Genomic DNA, 26,290 nt, shown 5'->3' on the forward strand with positions numbered 1-26,290 from the left:
CTAATATCAGCAGTGGTAAGCGCTGCTGTATTCCGGTTTAGAGCATGGGTGATGTGTAACTATAAAATACGTACTCGCATCTAAGGCGTTCTATTATAACCTAATACTCAAGCTAAGCAACGCATCTGTGGCCGACTTCAGACTCTAGTCTTATTGGAGGTTGATTAAAGATTTCTGTAGACAGCATTTGTCACTCATCATCAGGTAGATTGCATCCTCTTTGCTACTTTATACATAAAACAAAAAATATGCCAACGTTGATAAATTTGCCAAAAAATATGTTGAGACGTTTTATGTATATTAAAAAAGATTACAGTGTTGAGACAGTTCTAAGCGCGTCAAGGGTCGAGTCCTAACTCCTAAGGGTCTATACGACGTGGCTGCGGTGATATCAGCGCGATATCAGGCAGTGTTAGCCCGCTTGTGGCGAGACGCGAACGTCCGTCCGCGCACGGTGCTCGCGATTGTGTTCGTAACTTTGTTTGTTGTGGTAAGTGTTTACATGTATTGCATTTTTTTATTAGTTGTACGTTAATATATTTGATTTTTGTGTTCTGTATTGTAGGCTTATGACGATGACAGGATAAAAATAGACTAAAAAGGAGTTATTGTTACGAAAATATTTAATTTCTTACCCTACTTGTTTTTATTTGTTTTATTTTACAAATAATATTTCAATAATGTAATCGTCTAAAAATATTATAAATTAATTAGGATCAGAATTAATTTAGATATTGTTTTATTGCAAAAATATTTAGCTTTTAAATAGTTTCTTTTTAAAACGCATATTTTTAATAAAATATTTTTAAATATCATTAATATTCGGTTTGTATTTTTTATTTAAATATTTACAGCGCAATTTAATGTAATATCGTGTAGGAAGTTTTAAATTTTTAGATATTTTCTTCATAGTCTAAACAATTTAAAGAACTTATAACTGATATTCGCGAAAATGTTACATGAATTATAAATCTGAATGAGAGAATGTAGAATGTAAACAGATATTTAACATAATGAAGACGTTTTAACAGCTATTTCAAAAGATAATCCATATACGCCTGTTCCAATTCTTCAGATAGGTGAGTTCTATTTTCAGATTTAACCACATAAACAGAATTGTGGTAGAAAGTATACCGAGATATACGGTTTTTGGGTAAACATACATATTACACCACATGTTAACGTAATAATTTATAGTAATAAGTTTTAATATCATCCGTTCCTTTGAAGTGGGTATTTCTGACGTATTAAATTGAATTTATATTGTTGTTAATATTATTCAGTTTATATTAAGATATTATCAAATTCATATTTCAGTTTGAACTACGTAACATAAACAAAATGATAAGCTGTGGCAATGTTCCATATACCTTCATTAAATTTAATATGAATCTACTATGTTTAAATTTAGTAATTTACGCGTATTAATCATACAGATGACACATATAAAAAGTGGAGAAGATATTTTAAATTAACTCTTTTATTCTTCACTTTACTTTAGTACTTGCTAGTACTAATTTAATTAATAATAGTAAGAAAAGTAAATCATTTTAATAAGGTAATTGAGTGAAACTTAGATCATTATGTCAAGTTAGCAGTTCCTTCGCAGAGCATCTGCAGCATTAATAAGGAACTGCTCTGGAAGTTACTTAGGAAATTACGTTAAATTTCCGCCCTGCTTAGCAACAATTGTTTCTTATAGTGTAAACAAAAATATAATACTTTGAATATTAGGATTTTTTTATCAAAAGGATGTGTCTCAAAGGTGGTCGAATTAGTGTGGTTTGACTGGGAAAGGTACCTTCGCCGTACTTATTCTTAACTAATAAGAACTGCGTTTTGGTTATAGAAGGATATATGAATTAGGGCTCATTCACATATACCTAATACAACCGACTTAGTCCTCAAGAGATCTTTTTGTAGGTGGAAGTGGTTTGCCTGATCCTATTACAGCCGCTACATCAATACAATAAAAATATATGTGAAGCTTTGAAGTTATGCGCGTAATATTCCTAATAACGATTGAATTTGCTTTAACGATAAACGAAACCGTCCTGATGAAACTCAGACGTCTGAAAGTTCTACATAATCTTCGCAATGTTATGCGAAGTCTATCAATCCGCCTATAGCAAGACTTAGTCTTAAAGTCTATTCATTGTGAGAGGAGATCTGTATCCCACGGGATTGATGAATCCATTATGTAAGAAGATAATAATTTATATTTATATTTATTTATATTCATTTTTTTTTAATATTTTTTATTAAGGCAATAAACTGATAACTAAACACTTCACGAAGAGAAAGTACCCAAATATTATATAATTACCTACATTTTCACTTTGTTCAAAGCCGAACTCATTTCCACATTCCATACATTAGCCTTTAATAGTCCATTGCTGGACATAGGCCTCCCCTAATTTGCGCCATACCGCCCGGTCTTGAACCGTTTGAATCCAGTGGTTTCCGGTCGTCCCCTTCAGGTCATCAGTCCACCGGGTCGGGGGGCGTCCTGTACACCTATTACCCAGACGTGGTCTCCATTCGAGGACCTTCCAACCCCATCTGTTGTCTATCCTACCAACGACGTGACCTATCCATTACCACTTCAACTTGCTAATTTTGAGAGCTACGTTCGTCATTGATACACATAATTACTACAATACTCCAACCACATGTGTTTCATTTGTTAAAAGTGGACATGCTCTGTCAAATTAATAATGAATCAAAGCTTTCAAAGCATTTCATTTGTTTGACATGAAATACAATGTGCAAATAATAGATGGCATTTAGCACGAACCATTACTAGCTTCGTGGAACCGTAACATGTGGGTAAAGCTGAATTTCTAGGACACCTATGAACAGAAATATTAGCTACATCATGTATGTTACGAGTATTTTATGGAAAAAACTTAGGTACCTCTAGGTTTTACTTTAAAATAAATGTTAAATTTAGTAATAAGAAAATAGTATCTATAATAAGTTTCTTGATACATTGATCTACATAAATGTATGGTATTGAAGCTGTTTGCTTATAGTATACAAACTAAGTTAATAAATACATTTCTGTCCTTTGTCGCACAGTCTGATAAAAAGACACTGTGTTCGATTCATAAAGCGTCTTCTCCACACCTGTTATAATCTTATAGAAGCATTTTAGCGATGGAACAAGACTAAAAAACATAACTCGAAGGTGGTAGAACCCCTTGTGGTTCGACTCCGGCGGCACCACCGCCACACATATTTCTGCCTAATAACAGCAGTGTTAGGCGCTGCTGTGTTCCGTTTTGAAGGGTGTAGTAAGAGAGACATACTTAGCGTACTTAGGTAGCGACGCGTCTGTGGCCGACCTCAGGTAGGAATATCTAATCCTATCTGGGTTTGATTACAGATGTCCATGGGCGGCAGTAGCCACTTACCATCAGGTGGACTGACTGCATGCTCGTCTGCTACTCCTATACGATAAAAAAAACTGTACATAGCTTAGTTCTACTTAATTTAGTGTCAAAATATTTCGTTTGGATTAAAATGAGAGTAAATTTAAGTGAGCTTACGTAACATCAATTGAAATGCATGCCCGTTTTCCTGTTACAAAATAATTGGCCAATGGAGCGTTCCGTACCATCAGTGTTTTAATTTTTTTATTTTAAGTTTTTAGTATATCAGGTATACAAGTAAACGGATTGTGAAAGTTGGTTTGTCTAGCTATTACGGTTGAATAGATTAAGCGAAGGCGAAAAATTGCGGTTTTTTGTATGACGACCCCCATTTATTTTCAAGTCCTTTTTAATTTTTGGTGTTTCTTGTTATAGCGTGATATTCTGTAGAAACTTCAAGTGTTTTATCTATTACGGATCAAGAGCTAGAACCCTGTGACCGACGGACAGACAGCGGAGGCTTAGTAACAGGGTTCCGTTTTTATCCATGTTGTTTTTACCGAGTACGGAACCCTAAAAAACGTTATATCGACTGTTGAACAGGTACGTATGCTATTATTTATTTATTTCGTGTATCAGTTCCGACTAAAGTTTAAATGTGGTCAGCGCACATTCCTACGAGTACTCTCACTGTCCGGGCCGACGTGACTGCAATTATTACTTGCGAATAACTTGAACTCATGTTTTCGTCACAGCGTGTGTGTGACGTAACCTTTATTCTTTACTTGAAAGTATTCACTGAACATTTTGTTCGAGAAAATACATTCTTTATTAAAATTACTTATAAGCAATTAAAATTATTGATAAATATCTTTTATAGACATCTCCGAGTATTTATCATATGTTTTTAATATAACAGTAGCAAACAAACTGAGTCTTACCTGAGGTCTCCTGCCTGAGGAATCCTTGAGGACTATGTAGGAACGCCTCGAAATAAGCACCTTCAAACCTAAACATAGAAACGTATAACACTGTTGTTATTAGCCACAAAAATCCTAATGTATTTTATACATAAACCTTCCTTGCAAGATATGCTTTCAAATAACCGAAATGCCACACCAATTGGCTCAATAGTTTCTAAAAATTGGGGACATACAAGCATACATACATGCATAGCGGTTGAATACAAAACCTCCTTTTTGGAGTCGGTTAAAAAGTTGATATTTTTATTATACCTAAGTTTTAACATACGAACAGCCAATGCAATACAACACGACATGAATAATTATAAGGTAGGTATTACGTATTTACTCTAATTAGTTTAACACTAAGGCTGAGTTAAAGGCTATTTTGTCAAGGTATGTAAGGTCTACTTTGGTAATATTTCCCCCAATTAATATTCCACCGATATATTTCGTCGGGAATAGTATATATACCTATATACCTATGTAGGAGCATCCAGTCCTTCTGATGGTAAGTGGCTACCGCCGCCCATGGACACCTATAATCAACCCCAGATAGAATTAGGAGGATATATATTCCTACCTGAGAACTCTGAGGACTAAGCTGGAACGCCTTGGAAAAATATGTCTCTCTTGCCATATCACCATCACCTTGACCTTGTTTGATATGTAATATACCAATCAATTAAACAAGTTTAATCAAATAATAACATAACCCGATTTACTTATAGTGTTAACAAATATAGTTGTTTATTATTCAAAAGTATTTTCCAAAATCCTTTATCTGAGTAAGAAGGAATTCTTCGGAAAAGGAATATTGCGTTACATGGAAAATAGAACGGTGAATGCTTTGTCCGCTTTGAGCTTCGTAATGGGGAAAATAGCGTTAAAAATAAAAGTTTTCCCGTTGAAAGCTCAATGTATACCCGAAATTTCAAGTGCAATTTAAAGGAAATGGAATGTGATATCTTACATACTAACCTACAAAGGGTCATCTTGTATCGAGAAAGAACATTCTTTAATTTATTTCTGGCGAATTGATGCAGTCCACCTACGGTACGTGGCTACTGCCGCCCATGGACATCTGTAATCAACCCCAGATAGGATTAGATATTCCTACCTGAGGTTGACCACAAATGCGCCGCTGAGGACTAAGCTGGAACGCCTCGGAAAAGTATGTCTCCCTTACCACTCCCTTCAAAATGGAACACAGCAGCGCCTAACACTACTGTTATTAGGCAGAAATAGGTGTTGCGGTGGTGCCGCCGAAGTCGAACCACAAAGGATTTTACCACAATCATTTGATATTTTAGAGAATAAAAAGTTCTCCTTCTTTAATGAGTAATTATTTAAAAAATATATTTTAATTAGTTTACACATAAGTACATATACATATACAAAAATATATGCATATTATGTATGTATATTTTACATCGATGAAATCTGGGGTTTTGTAACTCAAAAAAATATATCATATTCAACTAATTTTAATCCATAGTCCCAACAATTTCGTCCTCAATAACCTGAATCTGTTTTTAAAACTAAAGTACCAGTATATACTGCGCTACGTTCGAACGAGAATAATAATTTAATAAAATACGTTTTTTAATATTATATAACACTGTTATGATACGTGTGTTATTTTGCATTTATTATTCCAGAATTGCTGAGCTAAAAACTTTACAGTTATTAATTTAATAATAACCTTGTTTTAATAATAAATACTCGTATATACAATGTTCTTTATAGGCTCCTTAGACTAATTAGTTTCGTATTCATGAATTCAAATTCGTGTTGGTAGTTCAAACTATAATTATTTTCCTCGGAAAATAAATTGAAAATCACAATCATTGGAAGTGTTACACACAAATGCTTTTACACCTTTTACGATTACAATAATTTATATTGATATTTTCAAGTCCTTTTTAATTTTTGGTGTTTCTTGTTATAGCGTGATATTCTGTAGAAATTTCAAGTGTTTTATCTATTACGGATCAAGAGCTAGAACCCTGTGACCGACGGACAGACAGCGGAGGCTTAGTAACAGGGTTCCGTTTTTATCCATGTTGTTTTTACCGAGTACGGAACCCTAAAAAACGTTATATCGACTGTTGAACAGGTACGTATGCTATTATTTATTTATTTCGTGTATCAGTTCCGACTAAAGTTTAAATGTGGTCAGCGCACATTCCTGCGAGTACTCCCACTGTCCGGGCCGACGTGACTGCAATTAATACTTGCGAATAACTTGAACTCATGTTTTCGTCACAGCGTGTGTGTGACGTAACCTTTATTCTTTACTTGAAAGTATTCACTGAACATTTTGTTCGAGAAAATACATTCTTTATTAAAATTACTTATAAGCAATTAAAATTATTGATAAATATCTTTTATAGACATCTCCGAGTATTTATCATATGTTTTTAATATAACAGTAGCAAACAAACTGAGTCTTACCTGAGGTCTCCTGCCTGAGGAATCCTTGAGGACTATGTAGGAACGCCTCGAAATAAGCACCTTCAAACCTAAACATAGAAACGTATAACACTGTTGTTATTAGCCACAAAAATCCTAATGTATTTTATACATAAACCTTCCTTGCAAGATATGCTTTCAAATAACCGAAATGCCACACCAATTGGCTCAATAGTTTCTAAAAATTGGGGACATACAAGCATACATACATGCATAGCGGTTGAATACAAAACCTCCTTTTTGGAGTCGGTTAAAAAGTTGATATTTTTATTATACCTAAGTTTTAACATACGAACAGCCAATGCAATACAACACGACATGAATAATTATAAGGTAGGTATTACGTATTTACTCTAATTAGTTTAACACTAAGGCTGAGTTAAAGGCTATTTTGTCAAGGTATGAAAGGTCTACTTTGGTAATATTTCCCCCAATTAATATTCCACCGATATATTTCGTCGGGAATAGTATATATACCTATATACCTATGTAGGAGCATCCAGTCCTTCTGATGGTAAGTGGCTACCGCCGCCCATGGACACCTATAATCAACCCCAGATAGAATTAGGAGGATATATATTCCTACCTGAGAACTCTGAGGACTAAGCTGGAACGCCTTGGAAAAATATGTCTCTCTTGCCATATCACCATCACCTTGACCTTGTTTGATATGTAATATACCAATCAATTAAACAAGTTTAATCAAATAATAACATAACCCGATTTACTTATAGTGTTAACAAATATAGTTGTTTATTATTCAAAAGTATTTTCCAAAATCCTTTATCTGAGTAAGAAGGAATTCTTCGGAAAAGGAATATTGCGTTACATGGAAAATAGAACGGTGAATGCTTTGTCCGCTTTGAGCTTCGTAATGGGGAAAATAGCGTTAAAAATAAAAGTTTTCCCGTTGAAAGCTCAATGTATACCCGAAATTTCAAGTGCAATTTAAAGGAAATGGAATGTGATATCTTACATACTAACCTACAAAGGGTCATCTTGTATCGAGAAAGAACATTCTTTAATTTATTTCTGGCGAATTGATGCAGTCCACCTACGGTACGTGGCTACTGCCGCCCATGGACATCTGTAATCAACCCCAGATAGGATTAGATATTCCTACCTGAGGTTGACCACAAATGCGCCGCTGAGGACTAAGCTGGAACGCCTCGGAAAAGTATGTCTCCCTTACCACTCCCTTCAAAATGGAACACAGCAGCGCCTAACACTACTGTTATTAGGCAGAAATAGGTGTTGCGGTGGTGCCGCCGAAGTCGAACCACAAAGGATTTTACCACAATCATTTGATATTTTAGAGAATAAAAAGTTCTCCTTCTTTAATGAGTAATTATTTAAAAAATATATTTTAATTAGTTTACACATAAGTACATATACATATACAAAAATATATGCATATTATGTATGTATATTTTACATCGATGAAATCTGGGGTTTTGTAACTCAAAAAAATATATCATATTCAACTAATTTTAATCCATAGTCCCAACAATTTCGTCCTCAATAACCTGAATCTGTTTTTAAAACTAAAGTACCAGTATATACTGCGCTACGTTCGAACGAGAATAATAATTTAATAAAATACGTTTTTTAATATTATATAACACTGTTATGATACGTGTGTTATTTTGCATTTATTATTCCAGAATTGCTGAGCTAAAAACTTTACAGTTATTAATTTAATAATAACCTTGTTTTAATAATAAATACTCGTATATACAATGTTCTTTATAGGCTCCTTAGACTAATTAGTTTCGTATTCATGAATTCAAATTCGTGTTGGTAGTTCAAACTATAATTATTTTCCTCGGAAAATAAATTGAAAATCACAATCATTGGAAGTGTTACACACAAATGCTTTTACACCTTTTACGATTACAATAATTTCTGTCATTCTATTCAATCTTTTTTCATTGTTGTTAAACTTTGAATAGTTTCAATGGTACAAAAACTAATGGAATTTCACATTAAAAAGCAACAGACATTTGTTAATTTACAAGAATTTTTACGCATGACTTTTTGATAAATAGACGAAGACGCGACTAAATATTTATTTCACATACAACATTTATTTCACACACGTTAAATTGAATAAACATTTCGTGTTTAATGTCTGAATATATTTTGACATCTATTTCCTTTTTAACATGTCTAATCTAAATTCATCATATTACTAAAATAACGGTGAATAACTACTCGTACTAGTGCGCGGTACGAAATGAGTACGTTGGGGCAAATTGTTGCAGTCATTAAGATACGTCTCCAGCATCCAACGAAATAACAGGCGACATCATTTCAGTTTCATTTAGGACAATTTAAAACATTTCAGATAAAACATGTGACATTACTGGACTCGAAACGAATGAGTTAACTGTTGCAAAATTCTCACTATTTCAAAGACATTTACTCACGCGTGTGTTTATGCCCGCACGCGCGTCCCATAAACCCTGGTAGAACCCTTTGTGGTTCGACTCCGGCGGCACCACCGCCACACCTATTTCTGCCTAATAACAGCAGTGTTAGGCGCTGCTGTGCCGTTTTGAAGGGTGTGGTAAGGGAGACATACTTTTACGAGGCGTGCCAGCTTGGTCTTCAGGGGTAGCGACGCATCTGTGGCCGACCGCAGGTAGGAGTATCTAATCCTATCTGGGGTTGATTATAGATGTCCATGGGTGGCAGTAGCCATTTACCATCAGGTGGACTGCATTCTCGTCTGCTACTCCTATATTATAAACAATAAAAGAATTAACTTGTCGCAGTGTCTTTGCGATCCGTGTGCTTGTGGATATAAAGCGACAGGATACAAGTGGCACGCATGCGGATGGGACGCGCGTGCTGGCGTATACACGCGCGACAGAAAAAACGCTGTAATTATATATTAAATTCATATCAGCAGTATTTCAAATATTTAAAGTAATATTATTAATACACAAGTAACCTGTAAAATTATTATTGCGGTCTAATCTTCAGCATTTTCAGTCTGAATAAATACTGTGTGATTATTTTCGAGATAAAAGTTACTTCACTACAGCTTTGTATGCCACGTGGGAGAGCCGCGAAAAATAGTAAAACTAAGTTTGACGAAATTCGAGCGAAAAGCGTCATGTATCCAAAAAAAAAACAGCAGCTGTTTTTAACAACTGCCTTTTTTATGCTTATCTATTTAGTTTTAAAAGTGGTTTAATATTTTATTGTTTGTGTATGTAACCTAACTCAATGATTTTGTGAATTTATAGTTCTGAATATTTATATCAGAGATTTTGTTAAGGTTTTTCGAAGTCTGTCTTAATATGCGAACGTAAAATCGTATCTTATTTTCAAAGGACAAACAAGCAATAATAAGCGAAGTATTCCAACGCCTAGAATTCTTTAATTAGAGCGAAGTTCTCGACTTTAGATTGGCTTTCATTTTCTCCATCTTGAAACGGAAATATTTAAAGACAAACAACGTCCACATAGCAATCTTATTGAGCTTTGAACTGATGACGTAGAAATATCGAGCAGATTGGAAAACTCTGTTCCCTAATTTTGTTTACTAACTGAGCAAATTTGTGATGCGCTTGTTTTGAAGCCAAGTAATCCACAGATTGACATCAAATCCGGATAGAGCTTACAGAGTTGTATATTATCTTCAAATTTCCGTTTTAGAGGATTATTTATTGGTCTTTGTTCGTAATTTTCAAATGCAAGGAATGTTTCAAATTCGCAGTTACAATGACATGATTTGTAGACAATTTTGAATGTACATCATTTTGAACTCCAATTATTATTATTAGAAACTGATTTTTACATTTTTCATAACACTAAGAAGTCATTAGTTCTTAATAAATCAGTCGAAAAACAAAAGAGAAACGTGAATAAGGCACTAAACTGTTATGTTTTGCCTATTTATATGAGTTCCAAAGTACTTACCTACAGTTCTAAACTTCATATTCCAACATTTACTAAATAATATAAATGAAAAAGTAGACCAACACAATCTCAAGTATAAATAAGCAACTTATACATATATTTGAACGTTTAGCCGATTATAAAGTGCTTATTCGGTAACAACAGAGATAATAAAGTCAGCTTACCCAAAAGTTACGAAGAGTCGGATTCGATATAAAACTAAGAAACTGGTTTACAAAAATATCATCACAAAAGTTATAATACGAAACGTTGGAACCCGTGATAATAGAACGAACAAAAGAACTTAATATATGGAAAATTTTGCATGTAGATGTGAGATTCTACGAATGCAGATCATGTATTCGCTGAATTTTGCATGTAAAATACATACGTGCTTGCTAACTGACGACCACAAAAGCGACGCATCCTGTCATAGAGCGAAATCTACAATACCTTCATTAACTGATTTTAGACTTGAGCGCCCAGTCTCATCATCATCATCATTATCAACCCATTAACGTCCCACTGCTGGGCACTCTCCTCTCATAATGAGAAGGATTAGGCCATAGTCCACCGCGCTGGCCAAGTGCGTATTGGTAAACTTCAAATACCTTGGATTTTTTTTTGTATAAATCTCTCAGGTATGCGGGTTTCCTCACGATGTTTTCCTTCACCGTTTAGCAAGTGATAATTAATTTCTAATACGCACATAACTTTGAAAAATCAGAGGTCTGGGATTTGAAGCTTGGACTCCTCGATCGAGAGACCGAGTTTCTTAACCACTAGGCTATCACTGACACAGTCTATTATAAATTATATTCTAGTATATGGCACATTATAAAAATATGCAAGAAATGTACGAAATATCCTTAAAACAAAAAATATAATAAAAACTTACGAAATTAATTAGAGCTTAAAACAGTATACCGAAGAAAATGTACATTACTACAGCAATTATTTTCGTATGGACTTATTACTAATATAAATAAATACAAGATTAGTGCACCTTACCACCAGTGATGTGTGAGGTGGCTTAGCGGTGAGCGAGGTCGAAGCTAAGCTAAGCGAGTAAGACGAGCTATTAAACGAGTCGTGATCCTTGGCTCTCATCCGTAGCTCAAATCCCTCGAAACAAAAACATAGGTCATCTACCAGAGTTAAGTTAAGCTAGACAAATGAAAATAAATCAATCCTATTATTGGAACTGACACATATTTATTTATTTATCATTGGGTTACACCAACAAAGTGAACACTTATACATTGTCTAGACATATCAAATTGAACTTAAATCTAAGTGTCACCTAATTACAGGTTTAAACTACAGTCTGAAAGCAACTACGTACTAAACATTAAATAAAATGATTTTGATGAATATTCAAAGCATAGCTACCTCGCACATCTTTGATGGGAAAGCATCCTTAAGGTAGAACGCTGTATATTCAATTTATGCTTCCTCGGGAATATTTCCTTTAACAGTGCATGCAGTGGCACAAATACTGCTGATATATTCATTTAAATAAAATATAGGAAGGTGAACGAAATAAATTGTTTGTTTCTCACTACTTTCCTAATTTATTTGATATTCTTCGTGTTTTTCAAAACGAAAGGTGCAATACAAAATACTCGTACTTGTTTACGAGATCAATTCTGGAAGTGTTCAAGTTTGACTTCGAAGCTTTCTTTACAATTGACAGTATTTTCACTTAATTTCCAATACTTAAGTGACTGCGATAATTAGGTTCCACTAGAGAATTCGAGTAGTTGAAAATTGAACATTTAATATATCAATAATACCAGGTATACTCCGATTCATAATTAGGTGTCCAAAATGTAAACAAAGGTGTTGACCTATCAAGAAGATACGTTTCAAATGGTAGTTTCTTATTTTTGTCAATATTTAATTAATACAACGATAATAAAATAATAATCTAAATAAATTTAGATCAATTCACATAATCTAATATTTATATTACCTCAATTTCGTATCATACAGTAATAATAATAAAAAACAAGATTTATGGTAGAAAATTAAAATGTGATAATGGTAACACAATCGGAACCCAAAACATTTCTTGTGCCGTCATTTTTAAGTTTCATAGCTGATGTTATTCATTTTCGTGATTGTAATCGAACTCAAATGTATTGTCGTTTTCATAGCGCGTTTGTTAAATTGTGAATCATTGTAAAGTTTTCGTTTTTTGTCGAGTTTGTTAAAATTTTTGTTTCTTGTTGACAGTGACATTTGTTTGTTTACATTTTGGACACCTAATTATGAATCAGACTATAGGTAGTAGTAAACGGATTGTAAAAATTTCAACCGTCTTCCAAGTACGGTTTAACAGTTTGATCGAAAAATGCCAAAAAAATCCGGTTTAAAAAAAATGGTTGAATATTAAAGGGGGTCTCCTTTAATATTCAACTTTATTTTAGTTTTAGCGGCCACCGTTATGCACTCTCTGTAAAAATTTCATGTGTCTATCTATTACGGTTCCAGAGATATAGCCCTGTGACAGACGGACAGACAGCGAAGTCTTAGTAATAGGGTTCCGTTTTTACTCATTGGGTACGGAACCCTAAAAACAAAAAAAGTTCAGTCAGTACCTTTTTAGCCGACTACAGACGGTATTCTTTTTGGTGTACATATTGAGGTATGTACTCGTATATACTCGTATGTATGCTTCATTCTTTGGAATGCTTTACATCCAAATAGCATCATGAATTTTAAAATATTTATAGGGTTTCAATGGATTCTGTATTTTTTTACAGTCGAGTTTTTTTTTACTTCTGAAACAATTTTTTGTTTTCTTTTGTTTGGTAGCCATTGACAAAATTTATCGATAAGTATTTCACTAAATTTTTAACTAGTGGTCGAAAATTTGCAATTATATTTAATTAGTAATTGTCCAAAATTATTGATAACACTAAAATTCGTGAATAGTCACCAAATAAACAAAAATAATGCACATTACATTGACTATCAAACAATAAGGCACTGTCTTGTTCTTACCTACGTATAAAATTACTATAGTTAGTACATTGTTTTGGGAGCATCGAGCATTGTTTTAAGGGATAAAAATTAATGCTCGAGATGGTAAGGAAGTAATAATAGACAAAGTCTGGCACGAAACTTTGACATTCAGGATGGAATTCGATTACCGAGTTTGGAGAAATGAAACGGTAGACAGAGCATTGTGGAATGTTTTTACAGTCACTCCCTTTCCATTAAGTTCATTATTGTTGTTACAATCGAGAACAATGTCCTTTCTGTCATTAGTGCCGCCTATTTAACTTCACGGTTACTGTATTTTACATTTTAACACTGAAGTTTAAATGTAGAAAACAGTGACCATGAGCTCTGCTGTTTTGAAAATACTTTTATTATGTTTAGACCATATCAAAATATTGAAAAAAGTGGAAGTGAATATGTTCTTTCTTAATAAGGTTTAAACAGAATCACTAAAACAGAAAGATCATATAAATTGCCTTGTTAATGCAACCATAAGTTGAATTTTACCCACTTCCCGATATTCGATTGAGTTGAAATTTGCATACATGTATTTGGTTTGAGTGATTATTTTGTATCATTATCTTAGTGACGTCAATCAATATACGAAAAAAGGCTTGAGTTATGAGATATTTTAAATATAAAATTTCGAAAGTTAAGATGCAACAAGGCAAAACAAAAATAGATAGATTTAGTGATTTTCATCATAATAATATTCTTTGAAATACGGCTAATTATATAATACACCACTCACCAAATACCGTTACTTGATACAATCAACTGAATGAAGTACTTATTTCATTGAACATTTGAAGGGTTTCATTACCCTAGTGTTATTATCTATAACTTGTAATCTCCACTACAGCGAACTATACTCAGGTAATACCCAATTGTATCCGGAGACTCCTCATAACAAGTACGTAGTATCGTTACTACAGTTGAGCTCTCATTGTATAACTTGCGACATTATCGACAATGTGTTCGATTTAATATTAGGTACTATACACAATAGCTTTTGGTACGTAAGCTATCGATATATAGTTTAATATAAAGATAATTGATGTTCAAAATATATAATGTTATAGACAGCTTTGCCGCGACCAATATCCATGCAACTGCGTAAAAATATCGGCAGTAAAGAAATTAAAACCGCGTATCGTAAGTACCCATCTATACTAATATTATAAAGAGGAAAACTTTGTTTGTTTGATTGTAATGAATAGGCTCAAAAACTACTGGACCGATTTTTAAAATTATTTCATTATTCGAAAGCTACATTATCCACGAGTAACATAGGCTATATTTTATATGAAATATATTTGATAAATAGATTTTGAGGCGGTACAAAGTTTGCCGGATCAGCTAGTTACATATAAAAATGGTTCTGTATATCATAAGCCATGCAAACTCATGCTCATCACAACACCGCACTACGTACGTCATTTCTAATTCAAAGGAGTCATTTAAACAAGTACCGTAGTGCCACTGTGTCGCTTGCGTTGAGCTAATTGGAGCATTACTGACCCGCAATATCGACTGGCACTCTCGTTGATACAGATGTAGCGTAGAGGCATTGCAAGCGATGAGTTCACTATTATAATCGACTCGTTGGTAGGATTCTGTCTTAGAACGAGTGTGATAAAGCTCTAGTTATCATAATCGATGATTATTATTATCTTTGTCTGTAAACAATAATAGCACTGATAATCACAACAATTAAATACTAATATTTTTTTCTGAAATAATCCCTTTTTCTGAACACATAACACATTGTTAACCTGTAATCACTTATTAGTATTTTTAAAATAAAATAAAATTTTGTAACGTATTACAACATCGCATTATGTATGTAATACGAAATGACCCGTTGCCATTCAAAGGAGTAATTTGAACAAGTACCGTAGTGCCACTGCGTCGCTTGCGTTGAGCTAATTGGAGCATTACTGACCCGCAATATGGACTGGCACTCTCGTTGATACAGATGTACAGTAAAAGCATTATCAAGAGTACGACAGTGTTATATTATCGTCGGAAACTATCCAAGCGACGAGCTCACTATGAGCATGTTGAATTATCGTTTTGATGAAATGATTTACACTTTTCGTGCTTTAAAACTCTCGTGATAATTGTCACTAAGCAATATTTCACTATAGTGTATAATGAATTTCTTCTCCACACACGAAACACCTTATGAAGCTGAATGAAAATATTTACTTTTTGATTTTATTTAAAAATAAAAACACAACAAGGTATTATAAAATTTCCGGCTACACATAAATAAATTTGTAACGATTTGCTTTTAAAAATATTTGGCTGCAGACTAGAAGAATTTGATCCAGCTATTTTTAATAAACAATCCAATTATAAAATGATTAATAATGTGTCGTTAAAGCTTTTTATTGTTGAGTTTTTAAATAGAAAATGTTAAAAGGATTAATTACACAGTATAAAACCGGTGTTCAACAGTGACCCGAATATTTTGTGCGTGCCTACGTCAATCTAGGGACCGGCTGTCTTGTAGCGTTGACCGAGATGAATCGGCGACAGATTCCTTCGGACGCGAATCTTTTATAAGTTCTCAACTGCTACGGTCTGTTATGTTGCATATATATAGAATTAGTAAGGTATTGAAAACAATGTATGCATTCAGATATATGTGTAGTTATATGATATGAACCGAGTTTTTTAGGATACGCGGTCTTTACATTAATGCCGATATTTCCGATAGTAAATAATATAATTATAGTTTAAAAAATAAAAACCACGCCAAAGTCGCATAAGGAAAATCGTTAATCCTGACGATCCTAATGACGAGAATGCGACAAAATTATTTAAATCGTGTATTGTCGTCGGTTTTTGATAATTGTTCAAAATTTTAAATTAATGAAACCGTTCAAAGTGGGTAAAAATCGACTTTAAAGATTCCGTTACTTACATACATACAGGTCAAGCAAATAAAAGCGTGGTAAAAAGTACATGTTAAAATGTATCCCGTTACATATTTCATTTCGCGATAATTTTAGTGCACAATCGTATATGAGTATTTATTATAAGTATATAAGCATATCGAAGGTAGTAATTCGTCTTTCGTAATTCGACTCCAGAGACGCCGCTACCAATTTCTCACTAGTAACAGCAGTTCTGTTGTATTATAGTTTCAAAGGAGACAGTTTTATCATACGAGGCTATCTAACTTAGGCTTTAAAGGTAGCAAAGCGTTTAGATGATTATTTGGTCGTCCCTAAGGTTGACCTCATGTAGAGCTCCAAATTTATTTTTTTAATTTTATTTTATCATAGATATGCATGGGTGTCAGTAGTCAGGCTCCGTTGCTATTTCTAATTCAGATAAAAAACATTATAAATACTGTACCAAAACTTGGTACAAGCAATTGCTTTAGTTAATGGTTAATTAACTACAGAACCAGCCAAATGTACTATTCAAACATACGATAATTGTAATTCGTTCGGATGTACCGAACTTAATTGCCACTATTCTTCCAGATCCACGAAGTATAAGACATATAGTAAAATGTACATTATGAAATATTCAAGCTTAATCTTTAGGAATAGCAAAATATATGGGACTGTTTGAGTCAGCATTCCTATTTGTATCGTCCATACAAATTTGTTGAATAACAAATCCTACCAGAAATGGGACACCTCCGTCAACAAGGAAACGGACTGTCTTGCAACTGTGACATGTCAGCTACTTCAGTGACAGATTCTTTTGCGTCCCGTTATGTTTGCAGTCTTTGTTTCATTGTAACAGGATTTGGTTTTTAGTTTTAACAAATATATGATCATTTTAAGTGCTATGTTGGTAAGGAATTTAAAATTAACAATACAAATGTATTTTCCGTTTACTGTACGAATCAATTGGCACACAAGTTTTATTTATATTATCTGTCATAAGAAACATCTAAAAGATAATAATAATAATATATGTATGTACTTCCCACATTTAGACCAATCCAACGATACCAAATACGAGTATATATTAAAATCAGACATCCCGATTGGGCTGCCGGGAATTCCAAGGAATACATATAAACAAACTCGAAAATTAATCGGGTAAAAATGATAAGACAGTAGATAAGAGTTAGATAGTAATAGTTACTACATTACATTTTTCTCTTTTGTGACCCAATTTTCATTTTCGTTTAAACAATGGACGTCCTCGATCAATATCCAACATTCGGTCGCGAACACACTAGAAAATTATAATACGAAATAAATAACATTACTAATATCTTCACATTGTATACAATTTGAACCAAACCCAAGAGATTACGTATAAAGTAAATGTAATCATGAATGTAGGTTTAGATGTTATCCAAGAACAATCTCTTCCACGCATCGATACGCTCAATGAAAATTGGGCTGCCTGATTTAAAATTAGCCAATAGGCCGTGCCAATAGAGCGATAGCAATGAAAACGTTGTGGTAAAATAAGATGTTAGGATTATGTGTAATAAAAAATGGTGTCGTACGTGTAGGGATGAGTGCGTGTATTCGTGCATATGCGTGAGAGTGTGCGTATAACTTTGTATATGAGCGTGTCTATGAATTTGGATGTGCGTAGAATTACTATGTGAACGTATACGTTTATGTATTCTTGTGCCTGATAGTGAGCGTGTTTGTTTATATGTGTGGGTGCTTATAGGTACATTTGCATGAGCGTATTTTGACTGTATGTAAACATGTTCATATGCATGCGAATGTGAAAATAAATTGGTGTTCATGTGTATGTATATATCCTTCTATATATGGGTGTACCATATGCAAGTGCGTGTATATTTGCATGCGCATGTGCATGCATAAGTTAATGTAACTTTTCTGTTAATAATGGAAATGTTAATGTATGTACGGTTACGGTAATATCAGAGTAAATTTGATGTAAGTTGCAGAGTCAGGATAATATTTTGAGTCATTTGCATTTCTGACATTTTGAGTGAATTTTCAACTCCATGCTATATTTTCATACTGAGTTCCATTATTATTTTATCTAATATGACTCTCTCATAATCACACGATAATTAACCTAACATCTTGAGTTCGTAACTAGACAACTGGACGACCCGCGTGGCAGAGCGACCAAAATACCGTTCTGACGCGCAAAGGATTCCAGGTTCGATTCCCGGCCAGACAGAAATCTGAATGCTACATTTGATTATATGTTCTGGGTGTTTGTGTATTTGTCTTCCTTTGCATCCATGGTACCAACGTCACAGGGAGTTCTAGAGTGGAGCTGTGTAGAAAGCATATTTAGTCACCATCAGGACTGTAAGCTCGTCTGCTGGCAACATAACGTATAAAAAAACTTGTAAAAAGCTATTTAACATATCAGGAAAGTAAACATGAGTTAAGCCGTCGTAAGCCATGAGCATAAAACACTCAAAAAGGGTTAGTCCGAAACAATCAGATTAGGAGTTTCAATGTTTACCTTTTAGCTTAAATGTACGTTTTTAGGCCACTAACCCAGTGGTATAGATTTCGGTTTTCGAAAGTAGTGATCCAGGTTCGAATTTTAAGCACGAACCTTTATTTTCTAACTTGATGCGTATTTTTGGTTTTGGTGTATCTTTTTGAACCTACTACCTACCTACTCCTACCTACCTACCTATTACCTACTCTTGTTACTAGCCTTAACTGTGACCAACAAAAATCTTCATCAAACCAGAACACAGCATCACTGAAAACTGTTATGTTATCATAATTTTGATTTTACTCTTACGTATACTGTGATACAAAGGATATTAGTAGACTTATCGGCAATATATGAATCGTAGTGACCGTATCCATTTGCGCTTCTGCGACGCACTAATCATCCCTTTGTCGAAGTTGGCACCACAGAGGTAATAAAAATATAAAATAGAAACAATATTATTTGAGTTAATTCTTATAAAATGAATTAAATGAATTACTCTAACTGTCTTTCTTTCCACTGCTCCTTCTAAATTTGTGCTCTTACTGTCAATCATTTTTTTTAAATAGTATTAATTTTGTTTTTAATTTACAGTTAGTTACTTTATAATTATAAGTATGTATATCAAGTATATGAATTATTTATTTAGTTATAATTATATTTTAAATTTACACTTGTTTTTATGTATTATGTAGGTAGCCTTTTAACTATTATCTATTTACACCCTACCTATTCTTTTAAAGTCATCCACTCTTTAACTCCTCACCCTAAGGTTGCCTGGAAGAAATCGCTGTTTTAGCGATAAGGCCGCCTTTTGTATCGTTCAAAATTTGTATGTTTTTATTCTTGTATTCTATTGTTTTTGGGTACAATAAAGAATATTATTATTTAAATCGCCAGATTATTTTCCAAAAATGCTTAATTTTGTCCCCGATTCGTAAATGAGCGTAAAATTATTTCCTTTTCGTAATAACAAATTTCGGGCTAACATTGCCTTGTGACTGACGATTATCCAGGCTTATACAAAATAAACAGCAATAAAATGGATTTGGGCAAGTTGCTATAAGTGATTTATGAGCACAATAGGAGTCAAGAGCCGAAATTAATTGCCTTGTCTTTGTTAGCCTTGATCTTCTCCGCAGTTTTTCTGAAGGGGTAATACTGTAACAATTTGGTGGTATAATACGTAAAAGCATTTATTCTCTTAGGACAAAGAAACGAAAGTTATCCAACTTTAAGTTTTCTTTGATACTTCTATCAAAGCAAGAATCTAACAAAGTAAAAAAGATGACGATCTATATCTGAAAAAATGAACATAGAAAAGGAATGTTGTTTTAAAAAATTGTTCCTGAAAGTAAGTTTTGAAAGAGAGAGAGAATATTATTTAGAAAATTTAAATCTTTCTATAATACCCCATGTACATTAATATTCCATTCATAAATATAGTAAATAGGTTTATATATAATAATAGTAATGTACAGGCTATTCGAATAATATAAGTAGTATGAATAAAGAATCTATTTGAAATATAAAAAATAATTATTAAGAATTAAAGTTCTATAAAATACTAAGCCTGAATCGCACGTGGGTGCGGCACTTGCAAAGGACAAATTCTCAGTAATTTTTAAGTTACTCAACCTACACGGAATTTATAAATGTTCGTACATATTTTGTTTCAATATAGGTTTTTCCGCCCACGACGACAATCGTAATTTCAACCCACAATGAGATGAATTGTGGGTGACATTTATACGGAAAGATAAGTAAACGCCAAGAACTATAAACATTGTCTGATCGAGATTCTAACATAAGGGTTAGTTATGCCAGACTGGATAATGCCCGTTTTTAATAATCAATTTTAATATGAAGAAATTGTCAAATGGTACATCTTTGGCAGGCAAATCATAGGATTCATTGTTTTTATAACATAGGAGTAGCAGACGAACATACAGTCAACCTGATGGTAAGTGGCTACTGCCGCCCATGAACATCTGTAATCGACGCCAAATAGGATTAGATTCCTACCTGCGGTCGGCTACAGAAGCGCCACTTCATCTGAGGGCTAAGCTGCTAAATTTGCCAACTAATGTGAAGTTGTTACTTTAGTTAATAGATGTCTTTAATCAACTCCAAATTGAATATAGATCTTAATTTCAAATAGTTCGTATTTCCTGTGAGAATTTTAGAAACATCCTGTGTAATAGAAATAAATATATTGTTTAAAAAACTTAAAAAGCAGGCTTTTATAATCAAATCAACTTAAAAGTAGAAAATAATTTTCAATCTAGGAATCAATTAAGGAACAGTAAATAGTAAAGAGGATGTTGATAAGGACAATGGTACAAAATTATTAAAATCGTGTATTATCATCGGATTTTGATAATTCTTCAAAATTTTAGATTCCGTTACGTAGTTACATACATACATACATACATACATATATACAACCCAAGCTAATAAAAGCGTGTTAATAAGTATAGTGATCGGGTTATGGACTTCGATCAACAATTGATCGAAGGTTATGGAGGTAGCACCTTTAATTCTTTAAAATAGTGGGCACATGTTGAAATTCGACGAACATTTTTCATAAGACTTTTGACCTTCTCAACTAATAGACGAGTAAGATGACAAGTTTTATTAAAACTGACAACTTTTTTAATAAAACCTGTAGAATTAAGCCTAATTTGAAATTAAGGCGCTGGTTACGAAGTTTGCAAAACATTTTAAGAAAATTGTGCACAAAATTAAAAATTAAAAAGCTGTAAAAATATTTCGGCAAAAACTTCAAATTTAAAGAGCTGCTTAATTAAAATATTATTCATTCATGATCCATTACTATACATATATTTATTTACTTTTTAAGTTCTTAACAACCAATTTAATTTTAGATAAAAACATATTTACAATACCTATATTATAACTATATTTATGTACATATATACAAAAAAGGGGAAATAATAATAATACATATATTATTTTTCTATATTAAACGGTCACATTTATTTTATTTTACATACTGAGTGCTCGACTAAAATCCCCTTATGAGGACTTAGTTCTACACTTTATGTCTTTGTGTTGTTCGTGTATAAATAACAAAGTGACTGAAATTATGTATTTTTTAACCCTTTATTTTATTAAAAAACAAACATTTACAAGTAAAATTTTAAGGCATATTGAAGCTAGCAGACTTTCCTTTCAGACGGATGATCCATCGACGCCTATTTCTTGACTTATAACCACAATTCTACCAAATTTATTTGCAAAGATAGGCTAGATTTCAGGGACGCACCTGGAACTAAACTTAAATCTTCCTTATGGTTACATACAACAAGCTGTGATAGCCTAGTGGTTAAGGAACACGGCCTCTCGATCGAGGGGTCCGAGGTTCAAATCCCAGGCACGCACCTCTGATTTTCAAATTTATGTGCGTATTAGAAATTAATTATCACTTGCTTAAACGGTGAAGGAAAACATCGTGAGGAAACCTGCATACCTGAGAGATTTATAAAAAAAAAAAAAAAAAAAATCTTAATGGTATGTGAAGTCTACCAATACGCACTTGGCCAGCGCGGTGGACTATGGCCTAATCCTTCTCATTCTGAGAGGAGACCCGTGCCCAGCAGTGGGACAGTAATGGGTTGATGATGATGATGGTTACATAAATATTGAAAATATATTAATATCGAAACAATTATTTCAATTGTAAATACTTAATAAAAAAAATACGTGTAGCACTCGGAGACTGCCGCGGTAAAGCTATTGCATAGCATTTTTTATGCTATGAAAACGCTTAGAAGGAATTCCAGAAATACAATATATTCTTCCATAATCATCAACATTAATACATCTTTATCCACAATTTTATCATATCTCCATTATATAAGACATTGCAAATATCAGCTGACATTTCATAACTCCAAGCAAGACTGAACATTCTAAAATATAAAATAGAAAAGTATTTAATAAGAGACGTAAAGTATTAACAAACAGCAATATAAATGGATCAATGCATCATCGCATTAATCCATTTATATTGGTTGTTCATATTTAAAACACTTTGTACACAAATTATTTGTACCATAAATCATAATGGCGTTTTGATTTTGTACTGTCAAGTCTGTCAGTTGTAATTGTACGTTTAAAAATTACAAACACTCTTTTACGTTATTTTATTAATCCTAAATTCAACATAGCTTATGTTGATAAAATATATTATTTGGATAATGTGGTAATATAATTTTGAATTTTATAATGGTAATATAAAATATACTTCACGCAATTTTAAGATTTCCGCACGGACTATAAAAAAATGTGTATTACTGCCATCTGTGTTCAAGTTGACGAATTAAGGTTATCAAATAAAATAATAAGGAATGTAAAATAATACTTTATTCAATTATATCCATATTTTTCTATTGACAGTCAACAACTCGGTTGCCTGGAGACTTGATATCCAACAAAGGTGTTATTAATTTTCGTTACGGAATTTCTCGATTCGGTCACCGCGCTCAAAGCCCGCGATAAAAGCTATGCAATAGCTTAAAAAGTTTGTGTGAGTGAGTAGTAAACTTAAGCTATGGAATCACAGAATTTTTATTATGTTTAATGGAAAGTAATCAACTGTTAATGGAAAATTATCAATAGACTTTTTTATTATTTATAGATTTATTATGGTATGAAATTTTTATATGATTGAACGAAAATTTACATACGCCTGAGTTTAAATGAATAAAGGAACTAAGCATGTCGGTGACGCAAATCCCTAAGATTTTCACAAACCAAAAAGCGTTTAGCACGCCTACACAAGTTTTTAAGAAAAACTTATCAAAAATCATTTGTAAGCGTTTGTAGGGAATTAGTGACTTAGAAAAACTGAATTATTCTCACGATGCCGAAGTAATTTGAATATCAAAATTAATCACAGTCGGAATGTGACTGCGAAAAACAGCTTATTATGGCGGCATAATAAATAGCATCCCTCTCGACACCCGATGAATTAGCCGCAATTCCATTAACATTAATTTTTTGCCCACCCTTATGATGGATGGTCACGCCATGTACTCAATGTTGAAATTATTTACCTACAGTTCTTTACTTTTGTATAAGATAAGTAAAAGTAGATTATGTTTGGTGAAGGAATGTAGCCTATGTTATAGCCACAATTTACACAAATCCAACGATTTTTTTTAAACGCTTTCTACACTCACAGCCCCACACTAGGATTCCCTGTATGGTGGGTGCCATGGGCACTTACAGATACAAATACACAAACACCTCTGGGTGTTGACCCAGAAACAAAAATCTAAATTCATCATTTAGAAATCTGTCTGGCCGGGAATCGAACCCGGAACCCTTTGCGCGTCAGACCGGCATGTCGCGTCAGACCGCTCCGCCACGCGGGTCGTCAAATTCGTCGTTCGTCGTTAATTCAAATGTTAAAATCCGTCAAGCCGCTTGGATTGTAGGGCATACAAAGAATGAGACGTACAGTCGTACATAGTTAAATAAGATAGTAAGTAGCTACTGCCAAGTAACGTTAGGTGGACTGCATGCTTGTTCGCTACTTCTATATTATACAATTCCTATTTCAACAGGAACATTTGTATCAAGCGAAAAGCCTCACTGAAATGTATTTTAATAAGAAGTACAAATGAACCTGTGTTTACAAAGTAAAATATATTCCACAAGTCGCATTTAAAAAAAATGTTACTTTTCCGTTTTCCGAATGAATCGAATGACACATTTATTCAACAGTTCCAATTAAAAACATTCCACGTTTTGTTATAAATATCGAAAAGCCTGTAATTACTACCGTCGCTACACAATAAGAATATGAAACGTTTCCAGAGAATACGAATCGAAAGGTAAAAAGAGAACTGGATTTACCATTTAATTACACCATGTTTGGTGGCGTCACAAAAGGTAAACTACAAAACCGGTGAAGTGCGAGTCGGCCTCGCGGACGAAGTGTTTCACCAACGTTAGAAGTTCCTTTAGGTATATTTCCAATGTTAAGAGCAAAAATGTTATAAGTTTTTTTACCCGACTGGCGATTATACTAGTTTTCGAGTGTATACAGGGTGAATTTTTCAAATAGGCCTTCAAGGCTAAATCCGGATCTAAAAGGATTAAAAAACAGCTAAAAGGAGTTACGAGGCCGATTTTGATAAGAACTAAAACTGCATCATTCGTTTTTTAAAATATCTTGTTTCCTATCCGGAAATCGAGCCAGTTCATTTTGAAAAGATAACCTACCCTATATTATTCCACTATCGGATAGTGTCGCTTATAAGGATCAAATTCTGGAAAGTAATAATAAATATATCCTCATTCTTTGGCATAGTCAAAACGCTAGGGCTCTAATAATTTGGTTACGTTAACAACGAGTACGGATCCCAAATAATGTGCGTAAATAAAGCCAAATTACTGTACTGTACCCTTAGTATGAGTTTTTAAGTTTTTACAATAAAGATTGTTTTTGTATTTGTGTACGTATTTCCCATACATTTCCAATCAGTTCTGATACAGTCCGCTAGGGGCGCTGATTGGAAATGTATGCGCAAATATGTAAACAAATACAAAACAGTCATTTTGCATTATGCGAAAATATTCGTAAGGACGGCAATATTTTTTTATTTAATGTAAGCTCACTCGGTGTACCTCGATAACATTCAGACATCCGCTAAGGTTATTTATCGACACTTAATCGGCTTCTTCAAAGACCTGAATGAACTATATTGAAGCAGTTTCCTTTTAAAATCGCTCGTCTGTCTGTCCCGTGTCAGTTTTGATGACTTTGCGAATTTAAAATGTTTTAATATCGTAATATTTATCGTGGGTTTAATATTTGCGGTTTAATGGTACATATTTGCAGGTAATCAGTATAATTGAAGACCAGATGTTGTTTCAAATTGCTGTACTCTCGTTTCGTTTTTTGAAAGTTTCAATTATACCAATACTAGTTTTTGCCCGCGGCTTCGCCCGCTTTTAAAAGAAAATAATATAACATACAAACATACATAAAACCGAAAAGCTAAACATCATCACTTGATGAAATGCATAGTTTACGATTCAATCCTTACTAATATCGATTAAAATAATCGATGTTTTGGGTCCAAAAGTTCGATTCTCCGATTA

At 33.4% G+C, this 26,290-nt stretch overlaps 1 protein-coding gene across 1 annotated transcript in view; it reads left to right on the forward strand.

Moving 5' to 3' along the window:
* Nucleotides 1–403: 403 nt before the first annotated feature.
* LOC140744916 (monocarboxylate transporter 10) overlaps nt 404–26,290 on the forward strand; it is a 149,235-nt gene continuing 123,348 nt past the window's right edge. The window contains exon 1 of the mRNA XM_073076622.1: nt 404–490. The gene's annotated coding sequence lies outside the window, so the exon portion shown is untranslated. The remainder of the gene's footprint in view (nt 491–26,290) is intronic.

The sequence above is a fragment of the Epargyreus clarus genome, unplaced genomic scaffold (genome assembly GCF_041222505.1).
Source record: "Epargyreus clarus isolate Ecla_fem2 unplaced genomic scaffold, WU_Ecla_fem_2.2 ptg000009l, whole genome shotgun sequence".
Lineage (NCBI taxonomy): Eukaryota > Metazoa > Arthropoda > Insecta > Lepidoptera > Hesperiidae > Epargyreus > Epargyreus clarus.